Genomic DNA, 18,486 nt, shown 5'->3' with positions numbered 1-18,486 from the left:
CGAGGTTGTGACACCTAGGAGAGCTGGGATAAAGAGGCTGCCGGGGACGACCCACAGTGCCCTTGTGAGTTTGCTGCAGTGACTGAGAGCACCGTGGTGCCCAGTTTGAGAACCACTGGTTTCAGTCTCAGAAACGTAAATGTATTGCCCATGGCTGCAAGCTTTAACCCATAGATTAATTAAAATTCTAGTTGATTGATCAGTGACGGTCAGTTTAATCAGTGACAGCATATTTTAGTTGTTGTGGGTGAATGTAAAGGACATCCTTAAGCCATTTCTGCCCGTTGCATATACACAACAGGGACCAAATGTGTACACCTGTGGACTGGGTTAAAATTGGATTTTTCCTTTAACAATGAGCAGTTGGATTTGCTTCCATTTTCTAGCACTTACTTTTGTACGAGTATCTCTAAAAGGCACCTATATCGAGGTTTTGAAAATATGCACATTTATTTGCATTAAACTGAGTCGCTTATGAAGAGGCAGAAAATTAAGAACTGAAAGAACTAAAAAAAGCCATGACTTTACTGTGTGCACCCCTCCCCTCACAGCTGATTAAGATCTGTAATTATAAAGTCAAAGCAGTTGAGAGTCTTATTGCATCTTAAGACAGACATCTTGTGACACCAGCTTTCATGGATTCCTAGGTCACCACTTGTGTGATGCCTTCTCTCTTGCTCCTTTCAAACCCCTTCTTTAAAACCTGCCTTTTCTGTAAGCCTTTGGCACAACTCCCTAGTCCCCATATCATGAATAACTGAAATAATTGCACATTCTTTCTGTTTTCCCCCCAGCCTCCATTCCCCTCCCCTTCCTCTGTTGCCTTCCCTGTGTCAAATTATATATCTAAAACCCCTCAGGCCTGGCATTCTTATCCTACATAAAATGCCGTGTATATAGTTGGTACTGTACCTGTATTAATATTTTTAATAATAATGGATTACTTTATCTGATAAACTGAGCTCTAGCTTTCAAAAACTTTTTCCACAATCTGTTAAAGTGCCACAGCACATGTCTAAAATCTGCATACCAGATTTTGAGAATATTTTTTCTTTACCAACAAAATGGTAAACAAAATGTTTTGTCTCTGATGTAAAATTTAGATGTGTCTTTGGGTAATCATCTTTGGGCCTCATGAATTAGCATAAGACTGCAGTCCTGTATACACTCTTACCTGGAAGTAAGTCCCATGAAACTTGATAGGACTTAGTTCTGAGTAGGCATGCACAGGATTGCACTGTAATTGTATGAGCATGGGCTGAAACACCCAACAGAACTGCAGCAATTGGAGAGTGCTGAAATTTGGAATCCTCTTGACATGCCTTGACAGTGCCAGCATGTGGGCACAAGGGGGCGCTCTTTCTCTGAGAACTGCCTTGAGCATAGCCTTTCCAGTAGCTATTGAAGCTTCTCTTGTTGTTCTGTAATCAAATGTGCATGAAAAACTCTGAAAGGAAATTGCATTTTTGTCTACTTTCTGGGGTGGACCAAGGAATAGGTGATCAACCTTGTCTGTGTATCCTGCCTTTTCCTGTGAGCTGCTTGCTGGCGTTGAAGTGTTCAGAAAGAGGGTGGTAAACATCGCTGAGTGGTTTTGGCTCACTCTCTTATCTGTTGTGGTGAATTGATAACAGACAAATGTTATTAAATTCCCAGAGATGGGCACTGTAAGACCGTGGAACTGAATGCTGATTTGATGTTCAATGTCCCCATAGAGCGAGCCTTCTATGTTGGCAAAAAATTGGTGTACTCTGTCCCATACGGGGGGGAGGAGCTGTTGCACTACCAGATAAAGGGACTGTGGAATTTTGTGCAGTGCCTCAGGTCTTGAAATGTATTTTTAAAATGCTAAGTGGTGTTATGCAATAAAAACCTTTCCAAGGTGCGTTCTGTTCTGCACTAAGAGCAGAATTCTAGGCGCTACATACACTTCGCAAACTTCCTTGTTGTGCCTGATTTACAACCCAATCCTATGCTGCCCGCAGTGTGGGGCTGCCATGGTGCCGAAAGTAGCTGCTGCGGCATCGTAAGTGCTAACCGGACAGCGCTGGCGGCTCCTCGGGGGAAGGGGACTTTTGTCCCCTTCCCTTGGGTAAGGCATGTAGCCCCGTAATGGGGCTAATTGGTTTTACGGCAACCCTTGGGTCGCCATAGAATCAAGAGCTTCTGTGTTGAGCCAGTGGCCCAAAACGAATGCTCAGGATCCGGTGGAGCAGAACTCCACCAGTCCTGCCTCCCACCCAGCTTCCTCCCCCTGGCACGCCTCCTCCTCGCCCTCCCCTGCCCTGGAACCCCTCCTCCCTGCCTCCCTCCACACCTCCACCTACCTCTCCGCTGCTTGGCCGTCCACACGACCGCGGAGCACCGGTGTTCCACTGGTGCTAGCCCAGTGCTGGCCGGCACTAGGACCTCACAAACACACTTTATGACACGTTTGCGACAGCGTGCACCGTCAGTCAGCCAGCCAGCGTGCGCTGTTTAGAATTGGACCCTTGATCTGCTGATTCTAACCTTGAGAAGGGACAGTGAGCTATGCCGGGCACTGAAGCTCAAGCCCATAGCTATACATGGACATAGGAAGCTGCTTTGTACTGCGTCAGACCCTTGGTCCATCTAATTCAGTGGTGTCTGCACTGACTGGCGCTCTTCATGTTTTTAGGCAGGAATCTTTTCTAGCTCTACCTAGACATGCTGCCAGGAATTGATCATGGGACCTCTTGCGTGTAAAGCAGATGCCGCTATGTTACAATCCTATACCCAAATGGGAATTAAAGTCTTCGCTACCCATCTGGCTCCTGAGATTTTAGCATGCCCATGTCTTTCAAGCATTTTTTCACTGTCCTAAGAGCTAGAAACTACTAAGATTTTCAGGAGTCTGAATTTTTCTCTGTTTCATTCTGGGTTCTTGTGGAAACATAACAGCCCCCCACCTATGTACATACAACTGTGAAGGAATTTCCTCTCCTGCAGATCTTGACCATATCCCCCTGAGAATTTCTTCTGCATGTGCTTGGCTGAAATGCATAGTCTGTTCTGATGTTCTGTAACTCCAAGTTATTATGATAGGATTTGACCTTATGCATGATTGGAAGGTACAGCTGTTGTACAGAATGGCACATGTCTGGCAAACTCCTAAGCATTCATTTATCTTTAGTGCACTTAATTGGGTTGTGTGAGGCTTTAAATTATAAAATGTTTGATTGATATGCTATAAACCCGATTGCTAAAAATGGAGCTATTCATCACATTTCTTTCAACATATCTTTGACCAAAAGCTAATTGAGTTTCCTCACAGTGTTTGATGGAACTTGAATGGCATTCACTCAGTTTGTCTCTCTGGAGCCTTTTCAGACTGATGGAGCACAGGTAGATTTTTTACGAATTTTGGTAAGGCTATCATTAGATGGTCAGTTTCAGCCTAGATAAGAAAGGGGTTTATAAAAAATATTTTTTCTTTCAGTTAAATATGCTTGGTCAATTCGGTTTTTGCTTGGATTATGTAAAAATTTAGAAAACAAAGCAGTAGTAGCGGATGAGATAGAGCAGAAGGTGAATAGGGAAATGGAAACATTGAGGGAAGCCTCCACTAGCTAGGACACAAAAACGATGCATCTTCCTCTCTCAAATTGTACTTTGGAATCACTTGAGGGAAACTAATAGGAAAAAGGGGAAGTGCCAATTGATTGGGACTGGGGCTGTAGCTTAGGATAGAGACCTCCTTTACGCGCAGAGGTTCTGGGTTCAGTCTTTGGCAGTACATTTCAAGTGATCCGGAGACAACCCACCAGCTTAAAATCTCAGACGGCTGCTTTTTCTGCTAGACAACGCTACCCTAGATGAACCAAGAGTCCAACTTGGTGCATGGCAGTCCACCTCATGCAGTGGATAGCTGACTTATGGAACTCTGCAAGAGGAGTTGGGTAACTGAGGAGAGGTGCAGCTATATAAGCTGAACAAGACACAGAGGCCATTTACTTCTGCATACCTAATGCTGACAAACAGGAGAGGGTGCTTTTGCCTTCATGTCCTGCCTCAGAGTTCTCAGAGGCATCCTTCGAGCCACTGTTGGAAACAGGATGTTCTTCCAGGTGGATTCACTTTGCTTCAATCCAGCAAGGCTGCTCTTATGCTAAGATCAGAATGAACTTCTATGGTGTTAAAGGAAAGTGTGACATTAGAACATAATAAGATCCTGAAGGATTTGGCATCTGGTGGTCCCCAGGTCAGATGCAGTCCCAAGAGTAGCGCCATCTTGCTCTTTGGTTGCCAACTCCAGAAGCAGAAAAGAGGGTGTGAATGAGCAGTATCTGCCGCAATGAGACTTGGCAGCTGGCCATTTAGGGGTGGGAAAGGTTGGGGGTCCTCCTCCCACCTTTTTAGAATGACCTTCTGCCAAAATTAGTTGCTGGCCTGGGTTGTACAGTAAAGTTTCCAGAGCAGAGCAGTAAAGTTTCAAATGCCAATTTGGATATTTTTAGGTATTATTGGAAACTTGACATCTAGGAGTTTCTTGCTACTTATGCTGAGCTCCTCTCCTCCTTTCTCCTGGAGATGTGTTAGCTAATTGCCATGAACATTTGGGGATCTCTGGGTAAGCGGTTGGAGCATCAGTGCTTATGTGGTTTTGGCTGTGCAGCTGTGGGCTAGAAGATATTACTATCCTGTCCAGTCAGGGAGTCTGGTGGTTCTAGTTCAATTTCCAAGGAGGGTGTGATTAGAGCAGAAGAGGGGAGAGGTCAACTGAAGTCAAGAACCATCCTGTGACTTGATGAAGCTGATTTGTGCCTGAAGGTGAAACGGTTAACATTTCCAGAGATCCTTCTGGAACACGTTGCATTTTGGATTTTGCTGTGGTTTGAGTGGATATTCTGCCTTTTACATCCAAGGCACTGATACTAAGACTTGAATGCCTGAATCTGTACAATGTTTAGGTTGATGAAGTACATGGCAAATAGCTTGCAATTGGCAATTTCTTGGTTGTATGCCATTGAAGTCACAAGGAGGAACCCTTTCCAGGGCATCAGAAGCAAATATCTGAATTGTGCTGTAATCTACACTTTTGCTTAACAATAGAGCTGACCCAAATCCTACCTCCACATTATAACCGCACTGAGGAGATTTGATTCCTGATTTACCAATCCTGTTTAAGAGGGCATCTGCTTAGTTAGTGTTTACTACTGTTGGCACTGGTGCAGGTATTAGACTGAGTGATGAATAAGACTGACAATGGACTGGACTGGGAGGGAGTGCACCAGCTGGTGTCTTTTGAACACACAAAGTATTAGGAGCCTAGGTGTTCCAGTGACTTGGATAAGCCACCTGATTAATTTTCTGGTGGGTTTCATTCATACTTGAGATTTAATTACGCTTGAGAGTACATTTTTCTGCCCATGTCAGAATGGCAAGTACTTTGAGGCTTTTCTTTGTCTTTTCCTGCAATATACAACTTGGCTGGCTTGTGTGAGTAATCTGGACCCATTGTGCTCTGCAGACACTGTTGACATTGGACCCACTTCTTTATTTATGACTGACTGGAGTCTGGACTATGTGGATTGATGGGCAGGTTGGCCTGTCTTGTGTGGGGGGAAGGATCCAGCTAGATAGCTTTTTCAGGCTCTCATGATTCCAAGCCATTAAATCATTTATGCTTTCCCTCTCTCTCTCTCTGATTCTCTTCTTTTTGTTTTGCTCAGATGATCTTTTCAAGCTGTTTGTTTTGCCTGGTTGAATGACAAAGGGCGGGGTGCTTTGGCAAAGTTTACAGAAACCAGGCAGATGGATAGCTTAGAAAGCCTCCTGCCCTCCCTGCCACCCTACAGATTCGTGATGAACATTGGCTGAATCTATGTGTGAAACCAAATTGTTTTAGCCCTTATCAGAGGGGTCACAGCCATTGTGCAGTTTGCCTAGCAAAAACTGGAGATGGCTACCTTGGCAGTGCTGCTTGGTACATGTTTAGAATAATTGGCTTATTTCCAAATGTACTGGGTTTTTTATGAACTGTTTTTGAAACCTCTGCATATGCACAGATGACTGTGAACCCTTTGTATTCTGTTGGCATGTAGAACATGCAATGGGTTGTAGTGGGGTGTGTGGATATCTTGGTGGCAGCAGGACAGCTGCAGAAGTGCAAGCTTAGAAACGAGAATGTAAGCATGCCTCCCCAACCCTGCAGAGAGAGGTGGGAATTACTGAATTGGTTGGCATGCACAGTCTAATTTTGAAAAGTGCTGATGGTGGCAGTGAAGAAAGGGACAGTAGGAGATGGAGGGCAGTTGTGAAAATTGTGTCCATGCTGACAGAGAGACCGTAGCAGAGAGATTAACCTTGTAGCCCAATGTTGTAGTAACTGGCCTAGTGAGAAGCCTAGAATCAGAGTGCCAACTGAAATTGGATATAGGATGCAGAATGGACTGTGCAAGCTCCTTGCTGTATTATTTCTATGGTATGGATTTTACAGTCTGACCAAGTGGCTGGCTACCCCAATGCTACGTAGCCTCCAGAATTCTCCAGGGCTTGCTTTTGAAAGAGAAGTGCAGAAGGGTTTTATCCAGCACCCCAGGTTCTCTGCTGGACCCAGACCATGCATGTTAAGAAGGGAAGTATAAGAGCACTAGCGCCCATTAAAGGCAGCATCTGCTCGCTCTGGGTTTCTGTTGCGATTTATTACTTCTGCTTTTTCTTAGACACGAGCATCCCAGCCACAGTGCCTGCTTTGACTGCAGAAGGTCCCAGGTCCAGTTCCTAACAGAATTTCCAAGCAGGGCTAGGAAAGACCCTTCTCTGTCTGAAACTTTTGAGAGATATAGTACAAAAAAATCATGCACATTCTCCATTCCTTAGTGCCTTACTGAATCAGAACAAGGTCCACCTAGCTCCTAGTTCTTTGCAAGAATCCAGCAACCAATGGGTCTACAGATGCACCTCCCCCCACATATATGGACTTCACAACCACAAGATGATGAGGTGACCACTGCCTTTTTAGTTCCTTAAATCTTTAGATTTTTTATCTGGTCTTTGCCCACCCAAAGAGCAGCAGGGCAGCTAATGTTGCATTAAAAATGAAGCAGTAAAAATGATAAAATCAAACTACCTAAGTGGTTATCAAAAAGGATTTGATTAGACAAATATTTGAAGGATGAGAAGTCTGTCTGTGGCTATTAGCCATAATAATGAAAAATGGAGCCCCCATGCTCTATGGCAGTATACCGCTCTGTGCCAGATGTTGTGGACAAGTAGCAGGGTATGGCTGTCCCCTTCATACCTTCCTTGTGTGGCTCCCAGGAGTACCTGCCTGGCCAATGTCAGAACAAAAAGTGGGACCAGATGGACCCACCCTAGTCTGATCCAGCAGGATGCTGTCTATGAATTTGTTTCAGTTTTATTGAGGCTTTTCCATGTTCTGTCAGAGGATGCTGAAGAGCAAATGTGTCTCCCGGATCTTGCATGCATGCAAAACATGCTTGGTTTCTGATGGCTGCTCCTCTCCGCCCTGTCCAGCCAAACAGGGCTGCTCTGCCCCACTTTCTCTGTTAATACCCTTTTAGGCTAGGCAAGCCAAGTAAATAATTCATCCACTGTGTGGTTCTCCTTTCCCCTCCCTGCTCATGGTGATGAGGCTTTCCATCAAGCAGAGGTACAGGACTTGGTGATGAATGAATGGGCTTCAGCTGCTCATCCTGCAAAGTGCTGGACTAAGAGGAAACAGGTTTGACAGCTCAGCACTTGTGTTTTTTTGGAGAGTGTAGCCCTGAGAAGTTCTGAAGTTTACTGATTGGGGGGGGGGGATTTTTCTTTAATCCTCAGTGAAGGAAGCAAATGTGTTTGTCTAAAAGGGAGGGGGCCGCATGGACTACAGAGCAACAGTTTACCTTCTATAAATTAGCATAAATCCTTATTCAGTGGGAGCACACCTCTGAATACTTGTCTAGAGATGTCCCCGTGGCACCTGTCAATCCTATTTTGTGGGATTCTTTTCAGTTTGTAGAACCTGAGGATGTGGACAGGATCCTTTGGAGTGTGAGGCCATCTGCCTGCCCGCTGGGTCCGTGCCCAGCATGGCTGGTTAGATCTGCCCGGGAGGGACTGGCCGAGTGGACAGAGAGGGTAGTAAATTCATCTTTGAGGGAGGGGGTGGTGCCTCTGGCATTAAAGCAAGCAGTGGTTCGCCCCCTCCTGAAAAAGCCCTCTCTGGACCCCTCTGTATTGGATAATTATCGGCCAGTCTCGAACCTCCCATTTCTGGGCAAAGTGATCGAGCGGGTGGTGGCGTCTCAGCTCCAGAGGATCCCAGATGAAGCGGATTATCTGGATCCCTTTCAATCTGGCTTCAGGCCTGGCTTCGGGATGGAGACGGCCTTGGTGGATGACCTATGCCGAGGACTGGACGAAGGGAGTGCATCCTTGCTAGTCCTTTTGGACCTCTCAGCAGCTTTCGTCACCATTAACCATGGTGTCCTTCTGGGATGGCTGGCCGAGGTGGGGATCGGGGGCACTGTTTTGCAGTGGTTCCGGTCCTTCTTGGCTGACAGGTCCCAGAAGGTGGTATTGGGGGACTCCTGTTCGGCACCCTGGCCCTTGAGGTGTGGGGTGCCACAGGGTTCTATATTGTACCCCATGTTGTTTAACATCTACATGAAACCGCTGGGAGAGGTCATCCGGGGATTTGGAGTTGGGTGCCATCAGTATGCTGATGACACTCAGCTCTATCTCTCCTTTCCACCTGACTCCAGGGTGGCTGTCGCTGTCCTAGAGTGTTGCCTGGAATCAGTTTGGATCTGGATGAGGGCGAACAAACTGAGATTAAATCCAGACAAGACAGAGGTCCTCCTGGTGCAGAAATCCACAATGCGGGTGCTGGACTATCGCCCTGCTCTGAATGGGGTTGCACTCCCCCTGAAAGAGCAGGTTCACAGCTTGGGGGTTCTCCTGGATTAGCAGCTCCTCCTGGATGTCCAGGTGTCAGCTGTGGCCAGGGGTGCCTTTGCCCAGCTTTGGCTGGTGTGCCAGCTGCGGCTGTACCTGTCTCAGGCGGATCTGGCTACGGTGGTCCATGCCATAGTGACATCAAGAATAGATTATTGTAATGCGCTCTATGTGGGGCTGCCCCTGAAGATGGTCCGGAAGCTACAACTAGTGCAGAATGTGGCAGCTTGGGTAGTTGCTGGGTTGGTGGTTTGACTCCATCACGCCGCTACTCCGGCGGCTGCACTGGCTGCCCATTCGTTTCCAGGCTGAATTCAGGGTGCTGGTTATGACCTTTAAAGCCCTAAACGGCTTGGGACCAGCGTATTTGAGAGACCGCCTTCTTCCGTATAATCCGGTCTGTTCCCTAAGGTCATCAGAAGGGGCCCTGTTGGTTGTGCCGTCATTGAGAGTGGCGAAGGGAATGGCGGCCGGAAACAGGGCCTTTTCGGTGGTGGCACCTGCACTATGGCTTTCCCTCCCCTTTGAATTGAGAGCAGCTTCCTCATTGTTAATGTTCCGGCGGGGCCTGAAGACTTTTTTTATTCAGGAAAGCCTTCGAGGCACAATAAGGGCTGTTTTTATAAATTTATAACTTATGTCTTTTACTGCGTGCTTTCAGTCTGCTGCTATGTATTTTATCTTATTTTAATTGTTTTTAAGTGTTGTGTATTTTTAATGTTTATCTGTATTTTTAACTTGATCGTTAGCTTCCTTGGGTGCCCTTCGGGGAGAAAGGTGGAATACAAATCCAATAAATAAATAAATAAATAAATAAATAAATAAATACTAGATAAAGGGGCCAAACAACAGGAAAGGGTTGTTGCTTTCATGCCCTGTTTGTGACTGTCCCAAGGTGTCTGATTGGCTGGCCATTGCTAAGGACTGAGCTGGATGGGCAGACCCATCTTGGCCAGATCCAGCAAGACTGTTCTTTTGGTGCAATAGAGTCCCATTATACTGTAGGCCTCATTCTCCGTGCTTGGATAAACTCATGGGGCCTCTGAAGTTTACTGTAGCAGCTTTTTCTAGAGAGCAGAAAAATTAATACTTAGCATTTATATATTTATTTTTTTCTTTATGCTCCAAAGCGTTTCTAGTGCAGAAACCTGGTATAGCATTCGTGGCTCAGCAGGTGAGCTAGAAAGTCCCTGTTTAAAACCTTCCTACAAACTGACTGGGTGTCTTTAAGCTAGCAATGGTTCTTATATCAGCACCACCCAAACCCGCAATATTATGTTAATGCTAGTGGCCTACTTTACAGGGTTGCTTGTAAGATTTGCTAATCTACTGAATGTGACCTGCAACAAAACCCAGAGTACCACCATTCCTGGATTCACTCCCTAGATGTAATTTGGGCAAGAGGCCCAAGCTCAGCTGTCTCATGCTTTGCATGCAGGAAGTTCCAGGTTCAGTCTTGGGTCTCTCCAGGTACTGCAGAGAAAAATTCCTTTCTGAACCTTTGGAGAGCCTCCGCCAGTCAGTGTCGACAACTAGAGCTAAATGGACCAGTGGTCTGACTTAGCAAGATAAGCAGCATTCTGAGTTTCTCTGTTCTCAAGCCCACAGGCAAAGCTTTTCTGCTAGCAATGTCTGCATTAAAAGCAGCCTGGCAAACATTTTTATACTATTTGTTTAAAAAATTTATATCCCGCCTTTCCCATGCTGAAGCAAATGCCTAAGGTGGCTTACAAAGCTCAATAATAAATGTACAATGTATCATAGCAATAAGTAAAAAAAATCAGAACAAAGCATTAAAATGCTAATTTTAACATCAAACACCAAAACAAAAAAATATTAAAACAAATCAATAACCCAACCCCCTTAAAAGGTACCGGCCCACCTGCTCGTGTGTGCCTGTGTTAGTCATCTGTCTCCTGAAAACTTGATGTTCATTTTTTTAAAATGACATTGTTGTGCCTAAGTGTCTGGGGATGATTCTGTACTCTCACAGGTGAATGGCTGCTGACGAGACCAGCGAAAAGTCATATTTCAGTGGCTCGCTGCATTTTTGCCTTCTGTCTCTTCTCAGAATTCCTGTTGGGGTAGGGAAGCAGCTTTGATAGAGGGCTGTAGTTGTATAGCCAAAACAAGCAGTTCTCTGAATAGCTTTTGGCAGGGGTGGGGTGGAGTGAGGTGCGTGTGTGGTGGAGATTTCGGAGATGACTCTTTCTCGTGGTTTTCATTACTAATAAATAACTCCCATGAAAGCAAAGGAAAATCACCTGCTTGCCTCAGCATTTTAGAGTAGACCAACTTGAGCTTCATTAGTACAAATAACAGCCATTCTTTTATGGCTGTGTGTGCAATTCATCTGTATTATGGTGGCTAGGGACCTCCAAAGACAGCACATGTCTTTGCCAGCAAGGCAATGTTTACTGGCCACCACAGACATGTTTTCTGCTACAGTGGTTGTAGAAGCTGGTTTTTCTTCCTGGTGGGGAAGCTTCACGATATACAGTGGACCTTCCTTATCCTTGGGTTCAGCACCTGCTGATTTGTCTGAACGCCCGTGCCTATCCCATGGCTGGAAGTCCTAATTACCTCCTGGATGTGACTGGAAGTGTCTTCTGAAAGATGTCTGAAAGATCTTCTGAGGTGCGGGGAAGTATTTCCAGTTGCATCCGGGAGATCCTGTGAGGGCCAACCATGGGTTTGATTATCTGAGGAAATTGGTATCTGCGCTGGGGGAGTGGGGAGTTATCCTTGAATGAATCCCCTGCAGCTATCCAGGGCCCATGATAGTGGAAGAAGTGGAGGAATTGTGGAGAGACATGGGAGAATCACAAAAAGCCCAGTAACCTCTCTTAAAAATTGAACTGGGGACCCTTTGCATGAAAAGCAAGTGCACTGCTGCTGATCTCAGCCCCATTGCCATTGCAGGTTCTGATATTTGACTGCTCTTTGCTTAAAAACAGGGAAAGCCTGTCCTAAGAAAAGCCCAGTTCTGCAACTTATATGAATAATGTGAATTTGCGTATCTTACTATGCATAATTTTGCCATTGTCACTATTTTGCATTTTGTTCTTTTTTTTGCTGGTCAGCCAAGGGGTAAGAAGCTATGCAGGGTACTAAATCCCTGTACACCTAAAATCTTTATGAATTAAGCCTCAGGCTTCTGAGATTTCAAGCGTATGCTTGCTGTCATAAGGACTAGAAACTTGATTCCTTTTCCCTCCTTTAAAAAATAAATCAAACTGAATTCTGTTTTTTCTTATGCCAGTGGAATACAGCATCAGCAGCCCTGCTTTATAGTCCTTTGTGTATCAGATGCTTTTCTGTAACCCTTTGTTTCTTGCAATTGCAGTTGTTGTGATTGATAGTGAAGGATGCCTGACAAATGCACTCTAGTTTTTCATTAAAATTTTTGACTTATTTCCTCAATAAATAAGGGGTATAGCAAGGGCAATAAGAGATAGCTACAAGCAAATGCAGTTATGTACTTAAGTGTAATTTCGATTGGGGATGGGCTTAATCTGGAGGAAGCACAGGAGAGATGGGTTTTGATGGAGTAAAGGTAGCACTATGTAGAAATTCTTGGAAGGAGTTTGACCTCAGTGTACCAACCTGTTGTTGCTAAATCTGTATTAAGCTCCTAAAGCATATCAAATTACTGAATTTACCATTGTATAAGCAAGTGGAGCACATCAGCTTAGCCACAAAAGTTTTCTAGGAACTATAAACACGCAGGGATTATGGCACGGCATGCATCCTTTGCTTGGAGGAGGCCCGGCATACTGTCCTTGTCACCCTGAGCTTAAAGGAACTCTGCTAACAAGTCTGGGAAGACCCCAGCACTGTTGGGTCACTGTAACCAGGCAGAGTCAGTAGTGCTAGATCAGGGGTGCCCAAACCCCGGCCGGGGGGCCATTTGCGGCCCCCGGGGACTCCCAATCAGGCCCTCGGGGAGCCCCCAGTCTCTAGTGAACCTCTGGCCCTCCAGAGACTTGCTGGAGCCCACGCCGGCCCAGCACAACTGCTCTCAGCTGAGGACGACTGTTCAACCTGTCACCTGAGCTGTGGGATGAGGGCTCCCTCCACTACTTACTGTTTCATGTCTGTGATGCAGCTGTGGCTGCAGGAAGGAAGGAAAGGCTGGCCTTGCTTTGTGCAAGGCCTTGAGCTACTGCAAGACCATCATTCATTCATATAAGTTCCATCTCTAATAAATTCATTTATGTAAATTTATTCAAATTTTAAATGTAAATTAATTCTTTTTTCCCCCTGGCCCCTGACACAGTGTCAGAGAGATGATGTGGCCCTCCTGCCAAAATGTTTGGACACCCCTGTGCTAGATGGACATGTGGCCTGAATGGCATCCCAGTTAGTATACTAAATGGGATGTGATACTTGTAGTGTAGGTCAACTAGGAATGAAGAACTTGGTTTTAAGTTCTGTTTTCATTCAGCCAAAAACAGTCGCTTGGGTGGATTATCAAACAAAATGCAGCACAGAACTGCCTCTCAGAACTTGTGTAATAAAAGTGATAGAGAGTGAACCATCAGTGCGCTATCCAAGTCTTTTGTTGAAAGCAGGATTTCTGAGGAAATTATTCATTAAAAAGCGAGCCCTTTAAAATCCTGCATGTATAAACAGGTGGGATCAGTCATATAGACAGGTTACACAGGCATGACTGTGGATCTTGTGCATTTTGTTTTGGAAGGAGGCTTGGACCTCCTCAGAGGCTTGGAGTGGTTCATGTGACAAGATGTAGCAGCATTCATTCAGGTCAGCAGGAATCCACTTCTCAGACCTGTCCATAAAATATATGGCTGCAAATATCTGGAGTTTGGCCAAAGTCATGAAGCAGCAGCAACAGCACATCCATTACCCTTGAGATTCCCCCCCCCCCCCCGCTAGCTCTGCAATCATGTCCTGTTAAAAGGGCTGCAACTAGGAGCTGGCTGCCACCGACTATGGAGCTCTGCTGGCCAAATTGCAATGCCTGCTATTAAAAACAAGGATAAAATCCAGCTTGGCAGTTTATTCCATTCAGTTAGGAAGATTGCAAATAAAAGTTGTCTGATATACCCATGTGTCTGTTCTCTCCCAGATGGCTGGGTGACTTTCAGCACAAGATTCTGGAGGGAAATGGCACCTGAAATATGGTGGCGGCCCTGCTATTTTTAACGTCCTGATGGCTTGAACTAAAATATCCTTGGGGGGTGGTGGTGGTGTTTTTTGTTTTTTTTAAACTTAAGTTTGGAAGATGAACACAAACTGAAGTTGGAACTGCTGCAATATCTGGTTCATATGTGGCTGATTTCACATGATTTTTTTTAACTTGGAAAGAATATGTTGGGGTGAAGTTTTGCACAGCGACGTGTTCTTGGGAATTTTCTGCCGTGTAGGAAGATGGCTATTTGATGAGCTAGAGAGAACTGAAGGTCTGTTGCTCAGTGGCTTTTCCTGTTAAAAGAATGTCAAGGAGCAGATTTTGGGGAAAAACTGTGTCTACAGATGTTGAGGGGAACTGTCCCTGTAGAGCTACTGCGAGTCAGAGTAGTCCAGAGTACTGGACTTAGTGGACCCCAACGGTCTGACTCAATACAAGGCAGCTTCATAGGTGTGTTAATATCCTTTGTTATGATGCTGTATTGTTAAGCTGAAACAAAGAGCAAAAAGAGTTGGGCTTTTTCCCATTCAACGTTTGTTGTATCATGATCTCAAGACCTTGTTGCAATATGAGTATTACAACATCACCCTGTGACATTTAATTCACGTAAAAAAGGGTTGTATGAGTGCCCCTGCTCTGATCTGAGTAAATTTCAACCTTACCTTCACTACCCTCTTGGCCGCCCCTTTTCTGGTGCTGATGTGTTCATCACACACATCAGGGAAAGCAGCTTGAGGGAAAACAGCTGTGATTTTTTTAAAAGAGATATCACAGCAGGTTCCCTGTTCTGTGAGACTCTGGCTCCTTCTTCATCGAGCAGTTTGCATAATAGCAGTATGACCTATCAGGTACAGCAGTCACTGATGCTCTTTCTCATTTTAGAAAAGCATTACATATGTGCATTAATCAATCATACTTTACCTCTACAAACAGAACGTTTTGTGGGGTGAAGCATTAACAACAATTCCAAAATTTGCTTCTGGGATGAATGTCACAAAGAGAAGCATCTTAGCACATTCTGTAGCTAGTCAGTGCTATCCATAGCCAACTTTTCCTGCTAACTTGCAGTCTTTCCCTCCCCTCCCAGATCTAGAGTCTAGCGAGGAAAGGAAATGTTTGTATTTAACATGGAAGTGGCCCATGTTCTGTCTACCTTGACCCTCAACTAATATCTAACAGTATAAAGCACCAGGACAGGAATCTCAAACCAAGAGCCCTGGTAGACAGATCCAAGTGCCTTACCACCACAGCAGTTTACTAAGAGTGGGCTAGCAGGGATCTTGATAATCACAGGGATAGATTGTTTCAGAGCTAGGTAAAGCAGCAGCAGGAGTGAACCTTATTTCATTTCACAGATAGATGCCAAGAATTAGGGAGAGAACAGCTGTTGTGTAGACTGAGCTCCTGGCTGAGTTTAAAGGCTGCCCACTTTTTGTGAGATAAACAATCTGAATGAATCCCTGTTTGTTTGATTCCGGCATTCCTGTAAACTCTTTTAACTAGGACAGTCTTTCCCCCCAAGGCCCATATTGAATGCTTGGAAACTATTATTGAAAGTCATTTTCAGAGAATTGGCTCCACACGGAACACAGAAGCGTCATTTGGGCAAAATCTTGTTTATATTCTACTGATGTCACTATTTTATAAGCCTCCTTGTGCTTCTTTTGCTAATAAAGTGTCACCATTTCTGGTAGCATGAATGTTGCAACACTTATGAAGATGCATGTATTTTAACTCCTTCATGGGACCCAATCCACCCACCCCCGCCCTTGTCACTGCCCATGGTCCTGCCTCTTAGATCTTTACAACAACCCTGTGAGGTAGCAGCCTGAACAGGGCCAGCCTTAGGAGGTGTGGGTCAAGAGAGCTAGAAGAGGCTGTGCAGGGTTGTATCAAGAACTCGGTTTTGACAAGGCAGGACCTTTATTGGATTGGATCCAAGCCCTCTCGTGCACAGGCTTTGAAAGGTTGCTGCGACACCCCCCCGCCCCAATGATTGCAACCCCATCGGGTTGCAACCTACAGGTTGAAGAACACTGGTTTAGCATTATGTAACTGAGCAGATGCAAGCTCACGTGAAGGAGGTTTAAACTTTCTCTCACGGTTTGGTGTAGCCCATGGTTTTCTGTTAACGTTTGTATTTGAGAAAGGGGCTTGTTCAAATCACACTAGTTTGGTTTGAGTATAACTTCTGAATTGGGTAGATGTCATGCTTGTATTGAGGCAGCTCATACGGTGGTAGAGATTTCCCAGAAATGCTGTTTTTGGAACACTGTCATTTGCTCCCCTGCAAGCAATTGGCTGGCTCCTGTGCAGCTGAGAGCAAGGCAAGGACAGGCTATTTATTGCTCAGACCAGCAAGGAAGCCTGACCCAGAAGCCTTTAAAGATTTGGGATGAAGGATCCCCTGTTGGTGCAAGAAATTTCCTTCCCTTGTGTATCTGGTCCCCCTCTTTAGCCACAGTAGCCTATATCTTTGCCTATCATTTCTCAAGTCTCCAGTTGGGTCCCAGTTCCTGACACCGTTGTGCAAGCAAGTAAGTTTCAGTGCAAAATTTAGCTTCAACTTTACCAACATTGTGCTGAGGCAGTGTATGGCCATATCAGGAACCAGACCTTGAGTGAGTATTCTCAACCTATGGCCCCTGTAATCGGAGAACACAAATGGCAGTGTGCATGTGTGTGTGAGGTGGTGCTGTTTTATTGACCAGGCAAGGCTGACATCCTTGCCATCCCTGGCCAATCCCAACTCCTCATACTACCTGCCAATCATAGGGACTTATGTTGCCCTCTGATTCTCTTCTGTGCCTGAATTTGTCTTTGAGACCCGGGTGCACGCAGGCCCGGTCCCAGCCTTGGACCAGAGAGGTTGATAGTTTGGGCTCCTTGAGGCTGCAGCTTCTGCTTCCTCTGGAGCTAGAGATTTGTCAAGTTTGGCTTCCACTCTGCTTTGTGATAAACAGGCTGGAAATGTCTTTTCCAGAATTGACTTGCAGCTGTTCTTAACATTTGGGAAGTCTTACTTGATTTGGGGAAGCTTAATTAAGGCTGCAATCCTATTCTCACTTTCATGGAAGTAAGCCCCATTGACTATTATGGGACTTAATTCTGAGTCCCATAGGGTTCAGTGCATAGGACGGAGTGCATAGGATTGGGCTCTTAAGACTTGTTCTGAACATGAATAATTTTTTCTTGTTTGAGATTATGTTCATTTCCTTTAAGATCTCTTGGGTGGAATGGACTTTAGATAGAAGCCCTTCTTGTTCGTTTTAAAACTGGATAGTTTATCTGTCCTGGGGGGAAACGGGAGCATGCTGGCTACCCCCTTTTTCTTACAGTAATAACTAGAGGTGTTTGAAAATGGTGTTAGTTATTTTACTCAGAAGCAAGCCCATTGTGTTCATTAAGACTTAGGCTATAATCCTGTGTTACTCACCAGAAACAAACACCTCTAGCTAGAACAATAGTACTGTAAATATTCAGAGGAGAAGATTGGCTTCTAATCTATATAAATTATGCAAATAGAGCACTTTATATAATTTCTTCTATCTTACATAATTCTACCAATTTTACCACTTTGGTCTGTTTTCATCATTTGGCCTGGTTTTGGTACTTGTAGACAAGATAGACGCTGAAACTCCAGCCGCTGGATAGCATTTAATTGTCACCACTCAAAGATCTTTTTCACTTTAAAATGGATCATTTCTCCTCTATCTACTCCCTCCCTCCTCCTTTATTTCTTCTTCTGAGAAAAGATGCTTTTGGACAGAATTGATGCTGTGGAAGAAAATGGTTAAAGTAAGCATAATGGAAGATAATGTTTTTGAATGGCTATTTTGAATTGTTACTTATATAAAGTGTGATGGATATTTCTTGCTGTGGAGGAGGGCATGTGCACATATGTATGTGTATATCATTGCCTGTATTCCCATTCTGGTTTGACTATTTGATACATCATAGCAGCTTTCTGTTTTTATTATTTAGAAGAATACAAAAGCAGAAACTATGTAAATCCAATAGTAATTCTACTATTAGAATTAGAGGACTATTAGAATTAGAACTATTAGAGGACTCTAAAGTTTGCGACTTTTGCGAATCTTTGCGACGCTTTAGTTGGTCCTAACGAAGATTTTGTGTGACTACCTTATTTGGATTATTTCTAATTGCAAATCCTTTTGTGTCCATAACAAACTCCTTGGTGGTTTCCATAAAGCAGATCCTCTGGCTCTTAGTGTTGCAGGCTGTGAGAAATTTCAAGGGGAAATCTTGCGTAGTCCATTAGTGAATTACCGGAATTTGTTCTGACAGATATGCTTGGTGGTAATGACTTACATTAATGCCTGCCGTTTTGTTTTGGAGTTCATTTAGCTCCATCCCTTTGGGGAATCTGCCGCAATTACATGGGA

At 44.7% G+C, this 18,486-nt stretch overlaps 1 protein-coding gene across 3 annotated transcripts in view; it reads left to right on the top strand.

Moving 5' to 3' along the window:
• GOSR1 (golgi SNAP receptor complex member 1) overlaps window positions 1-18,486 on the top strand; it is a 55,408-nt gene that overhangs the window by 11,197 nt on the left and 25,725 nt on the right. The gene's annotated exons all lie outside the window — the stretch shown is intronic.

The sequence above is a fragment of the Tiliqua scincoides genome, chromosome 8 (genome assembly GCF_035046505.1).
Source record: "Tiliqua scincoides isolate rTilSci1 chromosome 8, rTilSci1.hap2, whole genome shotgun sequence".
Taxonomy (NCBI): domain Eukaryota; kingdom Metazoa; phylum Chordata; class Lepidosauria; order Squamata; family Scincidae; genus Tiliqua; species Tiliqua scincoides.
This window is presented reverse-complemented; position numbering and strand designations above follow the sequence as displayed.